Raw genomic sequence first — 23,657 nt, forward strand, 5'->3', positions numbered from 1 at the left:
CTTGTCGGAAACTATGCTTGATTTACATGGCTATAATTAGTCTCACTGAAGTTGTCTTGTGCTTACCCTACAAATATTTTCTTACTCCAACATCATTAAGGCATTCAATTTCCTTTTCAAAACAATCAAATTTAGTTCAATGCGTGTACAACTAGCCTATTCCCAATAACATGTTGTGCACACCTAATCACAAAAAATTTAAATGTGTTTTTGTTGGCTTGTTTCTAAGCTCAAATAAAAACTATTTCACCCAATAAATGATTTTTCTCTTTATTCCTATTTCCAACTAAACTAACCATGGCTCTACGTGCAACTATTTGGTCAACTTGCATTTTTCCATGAGCTCCAAACTAATATAAATATAATCAAATCAGTATCAATTAAAATATAAATAATATAATTGCACCATTTACCTTCCATCTCAATGATGGACACTTGGTGGTCTGCTTGACGATTATTCACTGCTATGTAAATTTTGGGTAGAATCTATGCCACATCCCCCTTCAAGCTTCCTGGGCACTGTAAATTTTTGGACCTGTATTTCTCTAGTGTGTCAGTCCCTCTTTTGGTGATTTTCCCCACAAGTCCAACATTTCAGTAGCTCTTTATTCTTAGACCTACATTGCTCTTCTTCCTACTGATGCACACTGCCTTTGGAAACTGGACTAAATTTTTGTTGAGATTGATTTCATTATGTATGTGCATTCCTTCTTTATTTTCCATAGTTTTCCTAGGCCATTTCTTCTTATCCTTAACGTTGTTCCTTTATTTCCAATCACTTTTAAATTCTAGCCTGCACTTGGCTTGTTCATAACAGTGTTTTAATTTCTTTATGGCATTGTACAAAGTTTGTGGTTCATTCATAGTCATTAAATGACATATGAAACCCATTGATAAATCACTGAAATTTTTCCTTCTCCTCCTTGAGATATGGAACATATCTCAGTAATTCCAGAAATATAGTAATGTATTCTTCATCTGACAACTGTCCCTTTTTCATCTCATAAAATTCCTTTTCCTTGTGGTCATAATATATTTCTGATAAATATTTGTCTTTGAAGAAGCCCTCAAACTCACTCCATGTTAATATTTCTTTAGTTATGCATTTACATTCTTCAAATCCTCCCACCATATGTTTTATTTTCCTTTCAAACTATAGGTGACCACTTTTTCTTTCATGTTGTTCTAAAAACTTTCTTTAGGCCAAGCAACCATGCTTTTGCATCTTCAAATTTCTTCATTTCTCTTTCAAATGTGGGTGGTTCGACATTCTTAAATTCTCCAGGAATATAAACCCTTTCTCTTTTTTTCCTGACAACGATGATGATGGGAATGGTGATGATACCTCCTATTATTAGAGCTATAATGTCTACCAAAGTGATGCCCATGAGTACTGAATTTTCTTTCTAGGATTCTCAATAGTGAATCTCCTCTCATAGTTTCCTCACTTTCCCTTCTATGCCTCTTCCTGGAACTTCCACCATCTACCCTGTTTGTTTTCTCTTCTAACCCTTGAGAGTTATGTTTTCCTTTATTACTAGTTCCTAGTTGATGCTGCCTTTGTCTTTGAAATTTTGAGAGGCTTTACAGTATAACCACATTCACCTCAATTTACCTCTCCCGGGCCTTAATCTACCTTTCACTATTTTCTTTGAATCTTTGGATCTTAGCCTTTAGGCTTCTCAAGGTATCCATCCAGAGATGAGAGTTCCGCCCCCCCTCCTCCCTTGGCCAATTGATCTCTCTTCTTCATCTGCCCTTACTTCTTCATACCCATATTGTGATTGATTAGAACTATATTGTACCATTCCTGTACTCATTTCTTTATCTCTTCCTATATTTTTCTACTTGTGATGTGCTTTCATTCACATGCAATTGTTAGATACACAAGAATGTAAATAAATGACAATAAATCATGCCATGAAATATATTTTGTAGAGTTGGTATAATAAGGTCAATTGTAACAAACAACCATGTTAGAACTCATGTAACTACATGCATTGTCAACAAAATATTTCTGTCAACACAAATTGTTAGCTTATCAATAAAAATAAAACATATCAACCACGCATGCAACCAATCTTTTACATAATCAATAAAACATGCTTCTTTTTGCTCATGGTAGAGCCCATCCAATCCAATTGCTCAACCTGGATGCTTTTATACCACCTATAAACACACCCCTCCTAACCCCAAAACACAACTAGAGTTAGAAGGAGGTGGTTACTCTGCTAACCCAACCCAAAGGGATAGTTATGGGAATGAGAGCTAATTTTTTTTATTTATTATTTTTTTTTTAATTATTATTTAATTTTTTAATTATTATTATTATTTTAATTAATTAATTAATTAATTAATTTTTTTTTTTTAGCTTTCCAAAATTTCAAATAAAAAACATCATTACATTTGTCTCATTGAGACGATTCCAATAATATAAATTTCATCTCAATCTAACTTATAGATCAAAAGTTATGACCCTTCAAAGATGGACCAATTACACCCCGCCACATCAACATGACCTCCACGTGGTAGCCTCATAGCAGCGTTGTAACACCTTCCTCCCACATATACCAAGTAATTGGCCAACCAGGGTAAACATGAGACGAGAGGTTACTATGATCAGATTCAATCATCTATGTGACCTTAAGGAAATGGAATCAACAAAAACACAACATACAAACCTTCCACATCAACTACAAGACCCCTGAGAACCATCCCAACACTTCAGGAAGCATTCCCTTGGGTCCCATTGAAGTTTTTGATCTCTTGACCTATCGATGCTCTCATGACATAGCCCTGCCATCGTCTAGAAGGCTCTGGACGCTCTCATGCTATAGGCATGCTAGTGTCTAGGGATTATTTTTTCCAGTTCTATGCCAGCGTCCCTGAGATTTAAGCCACTTTTTTAGGCTCAAAGCCCATGTCATTGCCCATAATTGCATGACATCTTCAGAACAATAAAATAACAGGGAAACAATGATGCTAAAGCAAATACTTGAACAAGCCCTTAACCAGACGCCTAATAGCAATGTCAGGCATTTATTCAAACATATCACAAATATGTAATCTATAGGTGTAAAAAACATATTTAAGCATATGGATCTCATACTTATCTGAGAATCACTAAGATCCATTGTTCCCTCATACCATTTGCTGCATTATCATCTATTAGGTCATAGATAGATTGTCCATTAATTTACAAGTAAAAACATGATGAGAACCATACATAGCCACTGTCATAAAACACATATATAAAAAATATAATAGCAACATAAATACCAATGAAATCACAACCATATGATCCACATATAAATCAATATAATACTCATAGAAATTTAAGGAGAAATAAACTTTCATCAATGATGCAAAATCCAAACCTAGGATGGTACTGCCACGTTCCACCCAATCATAGAATGGTTGAGCCAAATCTATCTTCATCCATTCACCCCTATGCCATATTCCAAGCATGAATGTGAGACTCAAACCAAAAGAACCAACCACAACATGCCAAGGCTAAACCACCTCATCCTCATCAATAGAAACCAAGATTTATCGTAATCCATCCCGGATCACTAGGTCAACACAATAAACATGTCATAATAGGATTTACCATGATCTCCACCCGATCACTCAACCAAACAAGCATGGATGCCACTGAATTTCTCCACCTACATTGTGAGGTATTTTCCTATCTACTAGTCTCTCAGGCTTTACCACAATCCAAACTCGGATCACTAGGCCCTAAACTAAGATACACTCTCCAAGCTTTACCACATATCCTAGGCTCAGGATTACTAGGACCAATGGAGAGAAACCCACCTCTTGTATTTACCATATATCTTGCCATTCACCGATAAGAATTCCTAAGACCTCCGAGGCAACAAAATCTCGACTTTACCGCAACCCATAGTCTGGCTTAGGGGTCACTAGGCCAGTACGTTTACTATGATCCACATTCCGGTTCAGGGACCACTAGGCCATGTTCTCTATCATTTAGAGATTCACCTCACTTAACTTTGAATCCATTCAACAACCCAGCTCAACCAAAACATGAGAACCCCATCACACCATGGATATCTGGAAATGGAAAGGCTAGGATGAAAACACTATTACATGTGGAAAAACCCATGCCATAACAACAAAATAACCACATGTAATACCATGCATGACAAATCTAGCAAGGAAAATACACATACAAATTGATACCTACAAAGAATCCGGCTACAGGTGCTTAATCCTACCTTTCCCTACTTGATGTTTGCTTCCTCTTGCCTTCTTTTCCTTTCTTCATCCAACGCCAAAATGCTCCAAGAAAACTCTAAGTGTCCAAGAGTGTGAGAGAGAGAGAGAATAATGAGAGAGCTCCAAAACTGAAGTGACAAAAGGTTACCAACTGATCCTCAGAAGCATTTTTATTAATGAGGCCTCTATTTTCTTCATTTTCCATTAGTTTCCTTCATTTTCCTCCTCACATGCAACATGTGACCTTTCACCTCCCTTTTCTCCTAATTTCCACTATTTTCATAAATAAATGTGCCAAAAATGTCATTTTTCCTTTCCAAAGACTTATCCAAGGCCTTTGTGAATTTCCTTAGCCATAATAAACCAAATGAACACCCACTAGGATGTGTTGCCCAACATTCAACTTGGAATATGTGTCCCATCAACCGTGGTTATTATTTTTGTCTTTATTAACTTTTATTACATGGAATTTTCACCAGGGCTGTTACAAAAACCTCTCCCTTGGGGGATACTGTCCTCGGTGTTCAACCACACATATACCTTATCAAAACCACTGAAAAATAAACATACTTCCCATGAAGCTTTATAAAATATCTCGATGTAGTATTTACAATTATCACTTTGCTGAAAAGAAAACCAACATAACAACATAAAAACATGACGACATAATGAAATGACACCCATACCGCTTATTGGAGCTTTATAACTTAGCATATGGAAGTATTTACATCCATATACATATGTACATATACTAAAACATCATCAAACATATACCAAAACATATACTAAGACATATACCAAGACATATACCAAAACACCATACCAAAACTACTTTGCCTCAACTGACAAACAAGGAAGGACACATAGCTCGCATCTGATCCGCCATCTCCCATGTAGCTTCATTAGTTTAACTTGCTCGATTGGTTAGTTCCAGAGCATGAGCACATTTTTCTGCTATATACACTAAGGCTCTGGCTGAAATTCCCCATCTGGTTCCACCTGCAATATATACCAGTCAATCACATGATCAACATCTCTAGCATCTTCTTAAGCAGTGACACATGGAAAACATCATGGAATTTCACTGTTGGAGGAAGTGTAAGTCGATAGGCTATTTTCCCAATTCTCTCAACAATACTAAAGGGTCCAGAAACTATGGTGCCATCTTGACACATGATCCAATTCGTAAGGGGCTATTCTTTGGTTTGATGTGCAAATACACATGTTCCCCAACCTGGAACTCCTTCTACAACCGATTCTGATATGCATAGCTCTTTTGCCTATCTTGTGCTTCCTTTAGATCCTTCTTTATTACCTTTGGTTTGATGCGCAAATACACATGTTCCTCAACCTAGAACTCCTTCTACAACTGATTCCGATTCGCATAGCTCTTCTGCGTATCTTGTGCTTCCTTTAGATTCTTCTTGATTACTTGCATTTCTTGTTCCATGTCTGCCAACATATCTAGTCTAATAATTACCCTGTTCACTAGATCACTCCAGATGATGGGAGTATTACAACTCTATCCATACAATGCCTCGAAAGGACTCATCCTCAGTGACTCCTAATAACCATTTTTGTATTCGAACTCAACCAAGGGAAGATACTCCTCCCACTTTCACTGTTGATGCATCACATACATCCTCAACATGTCATCCAATATCCTATTGACCCTCTTTGTCTATGGATGAGAAGTTGTATTGAAGCCCAGCTTTGTGCCCAAACATGCAAATAACTCCTTCCAGAACTTGGAAGTGAACTTTTCATTTGTCTGACACAATATTCTTTCGAACACCATGTAATCTGACCACATATTGAATGAATACCTGTGCTGCATCACTAGCTAAGAATGTCAACTTCAATGGAATGAAATGTGCAACCTTTGTCAACCTATCCACAACAATCATGATGGAATCATGCTGTCTCACTATCGTTGGAAATCCTGTGATGAAGTCCATGGAAATGACCTCCCATTTCCATTCTGGAATCACAATTAGATGTAGCGGTTCACCTAGGTGCTTACACTCTACATTCACACATTGAAAGTTGAAACACCTAGCCACAAACTCTACTACATATTTCTCAAGATTCATCCAATATTAAAATCCCTTCACTACTATCAATGTCTTCTGATACCCTGGGTGACCCAGGTATGGTTTCGTATGAAACTCCCTCAAGATCAAATTCTTGAGTTCACTGCTATTTGACACATATATCCTGTCTTTGAATCTAACCAATCCATCTGCTATAAGATAATAATCCACATCTCGTGCACTTGCACCTATACCTGTACCTGTACTACCACCTATACCTTTACCTATACTACCACATGTAGATGTAACTGTACTATCACCTGTACCTACACCAGTACTCTACTACAACCTATGCACAATCTCCATATACCTAACATCCTGCTAACCTACATGCGAGATCCTATCATGTAAGTCTGTCCCATAGGAGCTCATAGCCGCTAGGTGATTTACCTGTACCTTCCTGCTAACAGAAGCTTTGACCTTGTTCTCCTTTCCTTTGATGTACCTGATCTCAAAGTCAAACTCACTGATTGTGGCCAACCAACTAGCCTACTAGGCATTCAGATTCATTTGGTCAAACAAATACCTCAACCTAATTTGATCACTCATCAATAAAATCCTCTTGCCCATAAGATAGTGCCTCCACATCTTCAATGCATGTATGATCAATGCTAACTCCAAATCACATGTTGGGTATTTCTTCTCATGCTTGTTTAGTTTTAGTGACTCATAGCATACCACCTATCCATCCTACATAAATAATCCCCCAAGTAATCTCTTGCAAGCATCCGTGCACACTGCAAACTCTAAGTCTGGATTTGCAATCTATAGCACTGGTGCATGTGTCAAAAAATTATTAAGCTACTCAAAACTAGCCTCACACTCCTCTATCCACTAAAACCTCTTACCTTTCCTCTGCAATGATGTAATAGGATAAGAAATCCATGAGAAGTTCCTAATGAAACTTTTATAACAGCCTCCCAAGCCCATGAAATATCTCACCTCATCCACATTCTTAGGAGCTACCCACTCCATGATGGCCCTTATATTTTATGGATCTACTGCAATTTCCTCCTTGGAAACAACATGTCCCAAGTAGTGTACCTCAGTTTGAAGGAACTGCACTTGCTGAGCTTAGCATACAACTGATGCGCTCTCAACAACCTCAACATTACCACTAAATGCTCAACATTCTCTTCCTCATTTTTTGGAATATACCAATATGTCATCAATGAACACAATAAAAAATTTATCCAAATACGAATGCAACACAATATTCATCAAGCACATAAATGTAGCTGAAGCATTAGTCAAACCAAAGGGAACTACAACAAACTCATAATGCCCATACATGGTTTGGAGAGTTGTCTTGTAAATGTCCTCCTCTTTGATGCATACCTAGTGATATGCGGATCTCATATCAATCATGGAGAACATTGTTGCTCCCTTCAATTGATCTAACAAGTCATCAATCATCGACAATCGGTACCTGTTCTTAATCGTTACCTTGTTCAACTCCCTGTAATCAATGCATAATATGAGAGTACCATTTTTATTATTCACAAATAATACTGGTGCGCCCCAAGGTGATACACTTGGTGTAATGTATCATTTGTCCAACATTTCCTTCAACTACTGCTTCAACTCTACCAACTCAAGTGTGCTCATCCGGTAAGGTGCGTTTGATGCTGGAGCTACCCCTAGCACCAACTCAATAGAAAAGTCTACTTCCCTATGAGGTGGAAACTCTATAATGCCCTTAGGAAATACATCCTGGAACTACTGTAGAATTGGATACCTGCTCAAAACATCTGCATCCTCAACTTCCTTACCCTTGTCACTAGAAATGTGCACTACAAATAACATACACCCTTTCCTATGACTACGCTTTGCCTACATAGATGTCACCATCCTAACTGATGTGGCTTTCTTATTTCCTTGTAAGATTCTTGGTTCCCCATTTTCATCAACACACTCAATGGCTTTGTCATAACAATCTACCTTGGTTCTATGAATATACAACCAATCCATGCCCAAAAACATACTATATGATCCTAATGGTAATACATTCAAATGTGCTACGATAGGCATACCATTCAAATCAAATTCACAAGCTCTTACCCAATGATGAACTCACTTCTTTGTACTTGTAGCCAGTTGCACTAACGAAGATTCTACATGAAATTCCTTACTCAAACCACACTAATCCACCAAGTTTGGACTAACATTGTTATAATTTGATCCAAGGTCAATCAAAATAGAAATATCTTGATCACAAAGCTTATCGTCCATCTCAATGATATATGCCTGATGGTCTTCATGTTTGTTATCCATTGTTGCATAAATATGAGGAACACTCTGATCAACATCCCCAACAGTCTGTACCTCCTGTGCACTCTATATCTAAGGCCTACCACCTTGATTCTATGGAAAATATCTCTCTTAAGACACTCCTTTCCGCATTTCCAACACTCCAACCGAACAGTACCCCCACCTCTATGTTGTTGTTGTTGCTGCTGTGACCCATGTCACTATCTAGCTGCATTGAACCTCTTTTGTGGTGCCACATTTTCTTTTTCATCCGCATTCTGAGGCCTTGTTCTTTTCAACTGCCATTTACCTTTACCTCTGTCTTTTCCCTTTCATCCTTGCTAAGATTCATTCTTACGCTTTGATTGTTCATAGAAATGCTTCAATTTCCCAATAACTTCCTCAATTGACCGAGGCTCATCATACTCAATTTGATCTCTAAATTCTAATGGAAATCCACTAAAATTTAGCCTTATCATCTCTAAGATATGGTACATACCTCAATAACTCCAGAAATTTGGTCATGTACTCTTCGTCTGTCATTGATCCCATCTTTAGCTCATAGAATTCTTTGGCCTTACTGTCGTAGTACCTTTATGACAAGTATTTCATCTTGAAAAGCCTCTTGAACTCACGCCAACTCAAGTCATCTGTCTTGATGTCTTTGACCCACTTCAAATATTCCCACTAAATGTTTTCTTTACCTTTCAAGCTGAAGATAGTGATTTTCGCTTTCATGTTATCTATGTACTCATGCAACTCAAAGAATTTGTTCAACCGAAGTATCCAAGTCTCCGCATCTTTCGAATTCTTCACATATCCATCAAAAGTAGGTGGCTTCACTTTCTTAAACTCATCTAGCAGGTATCCCCTATCACTCCTTGTGTAAGGATGATAACGATGATGATCATGATGCCCATTCGAACTCGAACTAGAATAGTACCTGTATCCATCACCTCTCCTATCCAGAGTATCCAACAACCTGCCATATCTAATAGTGTCATCTCTATCTGAAATGTGACCACAATGAAACCTACTACCATATGCCCCATTAGTTCTATCCTCCTGGACATGGCTGATCCGAAGTGGCCCTTGTCATTGCAATTTTGACAAAATATGAAGAAGTATAACATTAACCTCTACTTGTTTCTCTTGTGCCCATATGATCCGGTCATTGTATGCCTTACAACTCCTTATTTCTTCCTTTAAGTTTTTCAATGTGTCTTCCAAATCAGAAGAGTGCTCAACACCACGATGCTCATCTAATTCATAGGGAGAGTCTTTGTAGTCTACCATCTTGCTAGCCATTTGATATTTTTCCTGCAAGGCATACTATGTCAGCTAAACCAAATCACAATAAATCAATGTACCTTAGCATAGCTTGGAGAGTATACCTTATTTGCATGATAATCCAAATCAACGTGATACATGTATAACATAATCATAACAACATATATACATATACAAATAAGTGCATCAACACATAAACATCATTATAGCTAGAATCCAGTCATCAATGCATGACCATATCAACTACACATACCATGACCTCGTGCATGACAACAACTATTACACCATTGTACACATGGCCACATGTAAACATCAACATGCATAAGCAATGTGTAATCAACCATACACACACATGAACACATAGAATCAAGCATAAGCAAACAATACTTGAAACCAAGCTTACAAGAATGATACAGACAACCAAGCGTACAAGAATGTAACCAAGCATACATGAATACAACAAGAGTACAAAACGATATATGTAAGCGACATATAACAACATGTAACCAACCATACACTCATGACAATGCATCCCACAACAACAACATCAACTTCCACATGTCGACATCACTACAACCATGATCAACACCATGCAATGCAACAAGCACATGGAATGCAAGCATAAGAGACACACATGCAACTGACATGCATGCATGACCAACACACAAAACCCATCCAGTATTAGGGGTGAACCATGCTCTTATACCACTCTGTAACACCCTCCTCCAACATCTACATAATTAACCGTTCAACTGGGGTAAACATGCGATGAGAGGATACTATGATCAGATCCAACTTCCTATGTGACCTTAAGGAAATGGAATCAACGAAAACACAACATACAAACCTTCCACATTAGCTATAGGATCCCTGAGAACCATACCAACACTTTAAGAGACTTTCCCGTGGGTCCCATTGAAGTTTTTGATCACTTGACCTCTTGATTCTCTCTTGACATAGGCCTCCCAGTGTCCAGGAGGCTCTGGATGCTCTCATGCTATAGGCATGCCAGCATCCAGGGACTATTTTATCTAGTTCTATGCTAGCGTCCCCGAGATTTAAGCCACTTTTTAAGGCTCAGAGCCCAGGTTACTTCCCATAATTGCATGACATCTTCAGAACAATAACATAACAGGGAAACAATGATGCTAAAGAAAATACTTGAACAAGCCCTTAACTAGACCCCTACTAGCCATGACAGGAATTTCGTCAAACATATCAAAAATATGTAATCTACAGGTCTAAACAATAGATTTAAGCATACGGATCTCATACTTATCTAAGAATCACTAAGAACCATTGCTCCCTCATATTGTTTGCTACATTAGAATCTATTAGGTCATAGATACATTGTCCATTCATTTACAAGTAAAAACATGATGAGAGGCATACATAGCCACTGTCATAAAACACATATATAAGCATTATAATAGCAACAAAAATACTAATGAAATCATAGCTATATGGTCCACATATAAATCAGTATAATACTCATAGAAATATAAGAAAAAATAACCTTTCATTAATGATGCAAAATCCAAACCCGGGATGGGCCTACCACGTTCCACCCAACCATAGAATGGCTGAGCCAAATATCTCTTCATCCATTCACCCCCATGCCATATTCCAAGCATGAATGTGGGACTCAAACTAAAAGAACAAACCAGGTCATCCCGAGGCTATACCACCTCATCCTTATCAATAGGAACCATGATTTACCGTAATCCATCCCGGATCACTAGGCCAACACAATAAACATGTCATACTAGGATTTACCATGATCTCCACCCGATCACTAGGCTAAACAAGCATGGATGACATCAAATTTCTCCACCTACACTATGAGGCATTTTCCTGTCTCCTAGTCTCTCAGGCTTTACTGCAATCCAAACCTGGATCACTAGGTCCTAAACCAAGACCCACTCTCCAGGGTTTACCACATATGCCAAACCCAGGATTACTAGGCCCAACAGAGATAAATCCACCTCTTGGCCTTACCGTATATCCTAACATTCATTGAAAAGGATTCCTAGGCCCACCGAAGCAACACAATCCTGGCTTTATTGCAACCCACAGTCTGGTTCAGGGGTCACTAGGCCAGTGGTTTTACCATGATCCATAGTCTGGTTCAGGGACCACTAGGCCATGTGCTCAATCATTTGTAGATCCACCTCACTCAGCTTCAAATGCATCCGGTGATCCAACTCAACCAAAACATGAGAACCCCATCACACCATGGCTATCCAGAAATGGAAAAGGCATTATGAAAACACTGTTACACCTAGAAAAACCCAGTACATAACATTAGAAGAACCACATGCAATACCATGCATGCCAAATATAGTAAAAAAAAATACACATGAAGATCAATACCTCCAAAGAATTTGGCCATAGGTGCTTGATCCTACCTTTCCCTACTTGATCTTTTCTTCTTCTTGCCTTCTTTGCCTTTCTTGATCTAATGCCAAAATGCTCCAAGAAAACTCTAAGTTTCCAAGAGTGAGAGAATAATGAGAGAGCTCCAAAACTAAAGTGACAAAAGGTTACCAACTAATCCTCAAAAGCCTTTTTATTAATGAGGCCTCTAATTTCTTCATTTTCCATTAGTTTCCTTCATTTTCCTCCTAACGTGAAACCTATGACCTTTCACCTCCATTTTCTCCTAATTTCCATTATTTTCATAAATAAATGTGCCAAAAAAGCCATTTTGCCCTTCCAAAGCCTTATCCATTGCCTTTTCCAATTTCCTTAGCCATAATAAGCCAAATTAACACCCAATAGGATGTATTTCCGAACATTGAGCTTGGAATAGAATTTTCAACTGGGCTATTACAGGCGTGGTGGTGATGAGTCCGTAATACACCATGGCAGACCCACGTGGCACCTAATGCATAGCTTCCATGGACAAGTCCACATCGCAGGGACCAACCCTCGACCTTTGACCTTGTTATCACTTTATAGTTTTCTCCAGGCTGAAAGGAGAAACTCATAGGTAACCATAAACCTCTTTTGGTTGAATGACTGGTCTTCTTCAACCAGAGGGGGCTACCTTACTCGAAAATACAAAGACTTTAAAGCACAAATTTATAATAGAGACCATTTTTGAGAAAGGAATTATGAATATGTTTGGTTGAAGTGTGAATGGCCAGATAGGTAGTAACTCATGATCAATTTATACTTTTACTCATTTACTTATGCAATTAAACTAACAACTATTACAAGGGATTTTAAGCATGAATTGGGATACAATGACAGGTTGTAGTATAGGGAAGATAAAATAAAACAAAACAAATACTTCCTCTACAATAAGACAATATTATTTATATAGGAGAAAGATAGAGACTAAATAAAAAAAAATAACATGCATGAGTATATAGCATTTCATTTTCAACTGAAACATGAACATAGTTGAAAGAGAGCAGCTAAACTGAATTCTAGATCAACTGAGGTCAAAATACTAATAAAACATAGAGAGAAAATAGAATAATTGAATAGTAGGCAAAAGAAATCCCAGACATCATACCATAAGAATCCTTGTACAGTGGAATCGATAACCCTCAATACATAAACACTGCACCATGAATGGATCATACAAGCATAAATTTCAAAAAATTAACATAAACACAATGTTGAACCATTAACAACACTCTCTGTATTCATTAACCAAATATATAGTTTGTGCATAGGATAACGTCATGTCTAGATTCAATGCATACTCGATCAAACAAAGGATCGATCTCAAAACTGACAAGAGGAAACTACTGTTTACAAAATACTTTTCCTAAAAAGCATAAAACATAAGTGTTTTTGTCTCCTAAAAACATTTTTTCTAAATAATAAACCAATATATCTCCGAACAAGATTATCATGAAGTGAAATAGGAAAAATCACAAAGTTGCTTTTCTGAGCGTACAAAGGCTGCGCAGAAGATGCGCAGTGTCCAAAAATTTGAGCTGTTGGAAATGACATGTGGTGGGATTCTAAGGAGATGATTTGGATGTCACACATACTTCTTTCCAACCTCTTGAAAATCTTACAGGTGTCTTCGTTCCAGCATGTGTGTGATGGTCTGGGCATGGCCTACACAACGGATGTGCAGTGCTTATGCAGTGGATTTTCTACGAGCCATATCTCCCAAACAAAAATATCCATGTAAAAGATGAAGGAGGTTATTGTATATATATATATATATATATATATATATATATATATATAAAAGATAAACCTCTCTTAGTTTCTCTGAATTCTTCCCTACTTCCTAGAAAACGCTCTGCAAAACCATGACTAAAACAGAGTATTTGTGTCGTTCGAAAAATAGGCTTTGAATATCCAATCAAATCTCCCGGTCCATGATACCTGTGAAAAATATGGAAAATTTTATTGTTATTTTCCATGTCCTTGAGAAAAACCTCTGTCAATTTCCAAAAAATCTCCTTCATGTGGTTGGAAACTGTTGTGCAAAATGGTGACTAAAATAGAGTGTTTTTGTGCAGTCTGAAAAATAGGATTTGAAGATGAAATAAAATATCTCGATACATGACACCTATAAAAAATATGGAAGAGTTTATTTTCTTTGGTCTGTTCTTGAGAAAAACCTCTTTCCATTTGTCTAAATTCAAAACCATTTGGTCATAAACTTTTTTGCAAAAAATGTGACCAAAACAAGCAATTTAAGAGGAAATTACATTGAATAAAATTGAAAAGATGGGTGTGCTTGATATAATGGTGTATAACCCTTTACCTTTTTTCAAAGATGAAAGGCTTACACATACACTGAGAATAATGGAAAACAAAAATCCATCAGGTTGTATGCCTTCCCACTACATTTGACAAAATAGTTCCAGTGCCTCCTCACCTTGTTGATTCTATCCATAACCTCTAGAAAACAAGATTAAACCATGTCCATGCTACAATTTGAAATGATGACCATTAGGGAATAGAGAGGATGGAGACTTAGGGTAAAATGTGATGTCTAAAGTGGGAACAAATTGGAACTTTAATGACCATACTACATTGACATCACTCCTTTAACTGTAGACACCATGATTAAGTAGACATTTTATCAACACTCAATATCATAACTCAACACCTTGTTATAACAACTTTCAAATGCTCACACACCCATTCCCATGGCTGAATTTAATGATCAAGATGATAGCCAAACTCATAATAACTCTCCAGATTGGACAAGGTCAAACTTATAACAATGATAACGTTTATGAATTTGACCCCCTAAAAGACAACAAAATAATAGTTCGAAGAACTTCGACTAATAAATTAACCTACTCTACAATTAGATCCATTGGGGATGGAAGCCTCCTTGTGAGGTGCCAAGAACGACACCGTAGACCAAAATCCTATCCATTTGGAAACATAAACAATGTGTAAAACTGATATACAGACCACCTAACTGGAAAAATTTACTCACTCGACTGACTGAAAATAATTGTTGACTGATAGACTCTTATTGGAAAAAATGAATTATTTACGGAAGAAACAAGTCAAGCTATTATGGCCTTCACCTCGGGCTTTAAATCTCAACTCTGACTACCCACACTTGCAATTCTAAATAATGATTCCAAACTGCCAAAAGAAAATGCTAGAACATGGCACACTACTAATAAAGATGCTCAAACCACTAAGCTTATTTATGTACATACTAATATACCCTAACAACTAAGAACCAAATGCTTGATTCAATCAATGTAAAACCTCCTTGATTGTTCTTAAGTGGACCATCTATTGGAAACTCAATTTAAAAATTGAATCCATGCTCCATAGAATTTAACTAATAACTACAATAGACTTACCATTGAATCTTGAAAATCATAAAAAATCACCTCCTTTCATGAATACATCAAACCAAAAAAATGATCCTGGAGATCATGAAGTACTTCATTTGGTTGATCCTTCTCAAATTGGAATGCGACAATTTGTTCTTTCTTCTCACCTAGATGAGAGACAAGGCTCGTATGTTCTTTCAAATCTTCAGATGAGATAATGGCATCAACAATAATGTTGATGGTGTTGGACCCGCCAACATGTCAAGGGGATCTCCCCGGTTAGAAGTCCCAATAAGACCTCAGACCGTTTGGTGTAGGAGTCCCAGTAGTTGGTCATAAGGTAATGCCTTGACTGTGATGTCACACAGAGGCAAGTAAGATAACTATGTCAGTAGTAAGATTGTGACTGCTACAGTGAGTCAAAGAAGATGTATGATAGGTTCTAACACATAAGGGGGAGAAAAGGGTAAAGGTGAGTTCCAAGTTGAAAGGGATTAGTTCCAAATCGGCTAGGAACACACAACACAAAAGGAAATACACAACTTCCAGTGGAGCAGTCCACTCAGATGTGGTAGTCACAACATGCAAGGTAAGATAACACATACAACACTCACGAATCAGTTTGAACGAGTGCAACAGTTGTTATAGCAAGGTTCATGTAAAAGGTATTTCTGGTGTTCGATAGAGCAGTCGACACAGATGAGACAACATTAACAACATATACAACACATTTGCAACAAGATTCATATAATTTCATGTGAGTCAGTTCATACAAAAATACATAAGTTAAACAACATATATCATTAAGGCAACCGGAGCAGTCCAACTACAATAACAATATATGCATGAAAATGTGTTGGCTCTTATTATATAAAAGTGTAAGTTCAAATCATACAATACATCCATGTAAACCTGCTAGCCCCATTAGTGAAATGCTATATCCACATCCGCCTGCTCCTCCAAAGAGATGTACTAGCTTCGTGCAGTGGAGAAGCCAAGGCGCGTTACAATATTGTTAAAGCTTTCATCAAGATAGTCTTAATAGAAGATTGGCTTACCAAAAGCCCCTACAACAAGTTATGAGGGACTATTTATAGCAAAGGGTGGGGTGACCCTTGACATTTCCCTTTGTGACCATTCAACTACCATCATGACTCTTCACCTACTCTATGACTGTTACATCCAACTATTGACACTTGACCTACACTTGAAATGACTCAACATTACAATGCACATGTATTCATGTGAGACAACATGGCTTGAGCAAGACATGCAAGACATCGCTGACACTTGGTCTATTGTGATGAGACCAACTCTTTGACATTCTTGTGATGGTGAAGGTGGTGAGCTGATGCCAAGCTTGGTCTTTCATGATGGTGTGCATGCACCTCATGGTGACATCTTGCTGAAGCAAACTCTTGCCTCCATTGCAACAGGTGCATTGGTTCAACCCCTTCATCCAACTCGTCTACTAACATGCGCATGGTCTTCTTGGGTGCAGCTCAAATGGAAGCACACTGATGCATAGTGTCCATGCTGATCTTCAAGTGTGTATTGGTGGTCATGCACATCAACATGACAAAGTACATGTTCAGATCCAGTTGGACTTGCTTCTTGTCTTCGCCTTGGTGAGTGTGCTAAATGGGTTGGGTTGCATGCATGTGCACAATGACATGCATGTTGCTGACTCCCTTGCATGCGATCAACACCACTACTCACCATGTTTGCTTTGTGTTAGCTGCTGGGATGGATCTTTAACTTGTACGGACTCAATTTCATCTGTGAGTGCACATTGTGCCTGCTGCAACTCATTCATCTGTTTGTGCAGCTTCATGTTCTTCCCTGAGTTTCTGCTTCAGCACATGCAAATCCTTCTTTTTTCCATTCTCTATCTTCACGTGAACTTCATGTCACCCTGTCACCTCATATCCCGAGTCTCCAAAGTTTATTCCATTATTAGTGGATCTGTTTGATCTTGGAATTTTGTCTCGCCTCTGTGTTGTCAACAACCTTCCTCTTGCGTTCACTACATTTGCTGCATTCAGTATGCTGCCTTCAGCTATTGTTCATGATGCTTCTCGTTGTGATGCTACTGCTATCATATCTTGATGTCATTGTCTACGAACAACTTGATGTCTTTGTGAGTAGGCAAGCTCATAGACACTTGATCGACTGCATCTCCAGGTGTGCTCTGAACGATGTCTTTGACTCTCCTCTCTTGGAAACCATTGTACCTACACTGCTGAGAGGTAGATGAGCACCTGCAATACTTGGGGACGTGGTAACACTCATGGCGAGAAATATTTCATTCGAAAACCAAAATGAACTTGAGAATTGACTTGCAACATACCTGTGTGACTGATCATGAATGTTGCGCACTTTCGGCCGGGAGGTCGGGAGACTGACTACCAAGACTACACAAGGCACTGTTTGGGCTACTAGGAGACTGAATGACTGCTGGAACAATGCAATGCATAGTCCAGTCTGGCTATTGGCTACTGGGATTGCACAATGCACAATTCTAGCTGGGAAGGACTACTGGCTCGAGGACAAATTTTTGCAATTTCTTGGGCCAAGAAGCCACTGTCCTCGAGAAATGCATAAAAAAGTCCCAGAGGCCAGTAATGGGAAGGAATGCACAAATATGGAGAGGAATGTGAACCTTCCTTTCCAAGATTATGCAATTCAACCTTGGTGAGGGCAGAGCTTGGGCTAAGGTTGGCCCGACTTGCCGACGGGCAACTGAAAGCAAATAAGATAGTAAATGCATGGTGAGACTAAGTGATAGCAGAAGTGATTAACAGTGCATGAAAAACATGAATGAAAGTTTCAGCAAACAAATCAACATGCATGTGGGTGAGGTAGTTCGCTGGTTGGGCGAACGTCCATGCAGAACAGTTTCATGCATGTGACAACAATGATAGCAACGAAAATTGAAAAAGAGCTAGGACAAGCTAGTATAATTGTAAACGACAACAAGCGTTCAAAGAAATCAAGCAAACAATACTCATACAAGCAAAAACACAAAAAGCGACAGAAATGCAACATAAGGCATGGGAAAAGGGCTTACCCCAAAATAGTTGAGCTAAATGTACCAATTGCTCCTAGATGTGATGTGGAATGCCGAAGCTATAATATTGATGTGAGGAATGAGCTCTGCAACGTTCGGTTGGTAAGTTTTGATAACATCGAGGTTATGACGTGCATGCCAAAAATCTAGGGAAAGCGACACTTGGTGGGAGGTTTCTGAAATGATCCTTGCATGTAACCTCCAACTGCTAAACATAGATCCTTGAAACAAGGGATGCCTTTGCATGCCTCCTTGGGAGAAGCAACCCATGCATGCAATTCAGTTTTTCTCAGTCCCGGAGGGAACTGGTCAACTCAGCTGCACATGCAAGAGACTTCTCGGCTGCTAGAGAAAAATGTGCATTTCTGGCTGGGAGCTGGGATGACTGCCCAGGAGGTTTGTGCAATTTCTGGGTAGAGTATCTGACCGCTACCCAAATTTGTGCAAATCATAGGCTGAACAGTCCTGCTGGGGAAATTTGTGCAAATCCTGCTGGGAGTGTTGGCTGGCAAGATTGCGCAATCCTAAAGCCTAGTAGGCTACTAGAGAGGATTGCACAATTTCTAGAGGGAAGGATGGTTTCCCTCTAGAAATGTGCAATTTTCAAGGGGAAGGTGCTCAGCCTGCAGTTGGACCAAGTCTGGATGAACAACCTGTGAGGGGAAAGGATCAACTGTGATCGACAGGATACCTTTGTGAAAGGAAAACACTGAAGTTTGAGTAGTTGACGAAGCAAGACAAAGTGTTGTGTAAGGTTGGTAGGGAGGCTCCAAAACAGGCTAAGGTTAAATTTTTGGAGGGTAGTTGTAGCTGCTACAACACTTGGCAACACACTTTTAGAACTCTAGCTCTCTGAATGGACCTTGTTCGTGAAAATAAAGTCTAACACCTCCAGAAGTATTGTTTAGCTCTCAGCTCATCTTGGCTTCACACTAGCTTGATTGTAAGATATAGCATCTGCTAGAATTTTGGTCGATTGACACACATTCCAAGTCAAGGCAACACAGTTGTTTCGATTGGGGTTGAGGGGTATATAGGTGCAAAAGCAGTATAGTCGTCAGAGTCTAAGTTTCATCTTTGGTGTTGCTCCACTGCCAGTAGGCTTGGATAGTACCCAGGAGGAGTCACATAGGAACACAAGCATGGCTTTGCTGCCAGAGAGCCTAGTCAGTACCCTGACGGAGTTACTTGCATCACCTCCCTACGCAGGAAGACTTTCTCTTCTTTCACTTTATTAATTTTTCATTTTAAAGTTTTTTGACTTTTCATTTTCACTATGTGTAGCACTTATTCATTTCAGAGGCGGAAGAGGGATCCCGACTTATTGAGAGAAGAAGAGGTTCTTCCAGTAGAGAAGTAGTTTATTGTATCCCTGAAATTCTTGTTAAGGTTTCCCCCCTCACCTTACTCTACTTAACTGAGATGACAAGGCTTAACCCAAAAAAAATCGACTAGAGAAGTTGACACTAGTTGGCGTGCAAGCGTTTTATTTTCACCAAGGTTCACTTCGAACAATATGTATTTTCCTTTGAGGTATCATGGACTAAAGTAACAAGCTCATTATACAGAGTCAAGATGATAGATAACCAAGTGGTGAGAGTTGTACAAGCTCTCTTGTACTTTGCCCATCTCGCTTCAAGAGTCAAATATGGTTTCATGCAAACCTAACCTACGAACGAAACAAGTGACTAAAAAACAACAAAGCAAAGCAAGAGCAGAAGCAAAAGTGAAAGAAAAGCAAGTAAGAAAAAAAGCAAGTAATCAAACAAGCACACAAAGCACATAAGAAAACAAGCATGCAAGCAAAAAACTGAAAGAAAACACTACTCCTACTCCTACACTGACGGTTCATGGGCCTGATCACGTGAAGAGATACTTCCAATGCAGTCACCGATGCATTGGTAGACCCATGTTGATGAAGGCTTGGTCCGCGAGCAACCCGGTTGTGCGAGCCAGCAAGCAAGAAAGATATAACAACGAAGGCAGCCACACTTCATGTTTGAAAGTGCCCACGAAACATAAGTGAGTGCAAGTGCATGACGGGCAGTCCGTGGACTTACCATGGTGCTGTGTGACACTACCTGCAACTTTGAAGCATAAGCACACTCTTGACTGTGACATGCAAGAAAATGAAAGAAACAAAGATAACTTGCGTCGTGAATGAGTGCTTGCATGGAAGACTCCTCCAATGCATGAGCAATGGGATCGTGCAGTTCAAGTGGAGGAAGTGTGATCTGTGAGTGAGATGGATATTCAATGTATATAGATGAGTGATGATGAGCCTTGGGTGATTGAACAATTTCATGATCGGAAGTGAGACTAACCCTAAGAGAGCAAGGAACTGACATAACCATCAGCTCAGGTTGAAGTGCCTCGACAGTCTTGGGTGTCTCAACTTCATCATCAAGTAGATCATCATAAACCGGTGGCTTCGAAAGATCAATTGCAATAGAGGCATTATCATGATAAAAAATTGAAGTAAATGGATCACAACCACCACGATTAGAAAAATCAATGAATTCTTCGACATCCTCATGATCAGATGAATCAAATAGAGGGGTAGATGAAAAGAGAACAAACTCATCCTCTTTGTCTCTTGAAAGGACATATGAAGGATCAAGTGGATCTTCAATGAGTAACATATCTCCTCTGTTGTCGAATGATGGACTAATATTCGGTGAGTTCTATGAGTGATCAACAATGGGTGCATCTGTGGATGAAGACACACATGCAAAATCATGGATGGTTGGTTCACCAAAGAGGTTAGGAAAGAACGAAGGGGGCTCGGATGGAAGGGAGTCATCCTTCGCCCAGTGTTGATGTTCAAGCTCCCACTCATACACTTCATGAATGACATCACATGTTGGTTGTGCAACACCAAATCCGTCAATGGGTTTCGCCTCATTCACAACAAGTGAAGATTCCATAGTAGACAAACACAAGACAACATCATTCAGAGAACACCTGAGTGCGAAGATGGAGGTCATAGATAAGCATGCATTTGAGAGCTCAAAGGAATCACAACCAAATCTACACGAAAATTGAGTGAAGTGATGTTGGGAGAGTGTGAAGAATGAATAGATGTGTGAGTATGCTCTTTAGCATCATTTGGTAGTGTTGGAGCTATTGAATGAGAGGAAGGAGGACAATCAGTTGAGACGATGTTCGCATCCACATGAGATTGCGCAGCTCCATCAATGAAGAATGTTGAGTGAGGCTTGATTTCAAGCTTTCTCTTGGGATGGAAAAATTTCTTAAGGAAATATTCAAATTGGTCCCAAAGATAATAAAACTTCATCTGGCTCCTCAGAGCTTGAAACTGGAAGTCATGGAAGAACTGCCAAAAATCAATAACTGATTCATGCAGAGCCCTCCGTTGTTGTAACAGTTTCCAGTCAAGATGGTCTGGATCAAAGTGATAGAACGTGTCTTCAATGAGATCACAAAAATGCTCAAATGAGTGCATGGTGTTAGTTAGTAGGCTGAGCACCCAAAGAAATGGAGATTCGCGAAGTGTGTATGCAAGCAACAAACCAGCTTGTTCGTCAGAAAACTCATCTTCCTCATGAAACATGGAAAGAAAGTTATGTAAGTGCTCAGGCCAGGTCACTTTGCCTTCACCATCATACGTGTGAGTGGACAAGATATTGAAAAGCTTCCCTGTAATGGAGACATCTTCATGATTTGAAAAACACCACGGGGGAAGAAGAGTCCAAGAATCCATGAAAGATATGAAAAGTTTCAAAACTGGATGAGAGGACACATCTTGTCATCATGCCCTCCTTCTAATGCCAAAAATGTTGACGGTGCTGGGCCCGCCAACATGTCAAGGGGATCTCCCCGGTAAGAAGTCCTAATTAGACCTAAAATCGTTTGTAGGAGTCCCATCAGTGTGTTGTAAGGTAATGCCTTGACCGTGATGTCACACAGAGGCAAGTAAGATAACTCTGTCAGTAGCAAGGGTGTGATTCTTGCGGTGAGTCAAAGAAGATGTATGAGAGGTTCTAACACATAAGGGGGAGAAAAGGGTGAAGGTGAGTTCTAGGTTGAAAGGGATAAGTCCCAACTTGGCTAGGAACACACAACACAAAAGGATATACACAGCTTCCGGTGGAGCAATCCAATTGAATGTGGTAGTCACAACAAGCAAGGTAAGATAACACGTACAACACTCACAGATTAGTCTAAATGAGTGCAACAATTGTTATATCAAGGAAAATGTAAAATGTTTGTTTGTTGTCTGACAAAGCAATAGACATGGACGTGACAACATTAACAACATATACAACACATTTGCAACAAGATTCATATACTTGCATGTGAATTAGTTCATACACAAATATGTAAGTTAAATAACATGTATCATTAAGGAAAACGGAGCAATCCAACTACAATAACAACATATGCATGAAAATGTGATGGCTCTTATTATATAAAAGTGTAAGTTCCAATCATACAACACATCCATGTAACCTTGCTAGCCCCATCAGTGAAACATTATAGCCACATCTTCCTACTCTTCCAAAGAGATGTACTAGCTCTGTGTAGTGGATAAGCCAAGGCGCGTTACAATACTGTCCAAGATTTCTTCACGATAGTCTTAATAGAAGCTTGGTTGACCAAATGGCCCTATAATGAGTTATGAGGGACTATTTATAGAAAAGGATGGGGTGACCATTTACATTCCCCTTTGTGACCATTCAAACACCCTCATGACTCTTCAACTACTCTATGACTATTACATCCAACTATTGACACTTGACTTACAATTGACATGACTCAACATTACAATGCACATGTACACATGTGAGACAACATGGCTTGAGCAAGACATGCAAGACATCACTGACACTTGATCCACTTTGATGAGACCAACTCTTTGACATGCTTGTGATGGTGAAGGTGGTCAGCTGATGCCAAGCTTGGTCA

This window comes from Pinus tabuliformis, chromosome J (assembly GCF_031772625.1).
Source record: "Pinus tabuliformis cultivar Carrire ecotype Pingquan chromosome J, CPIR1, whole genome shotgun sequence".
Lineage (NCBI taxonomy): Eukaryota > Viridiplantae > Streptophyta > Pinopsida > Pinales > Pinaceae > Pinus > Pinus tabuliformis.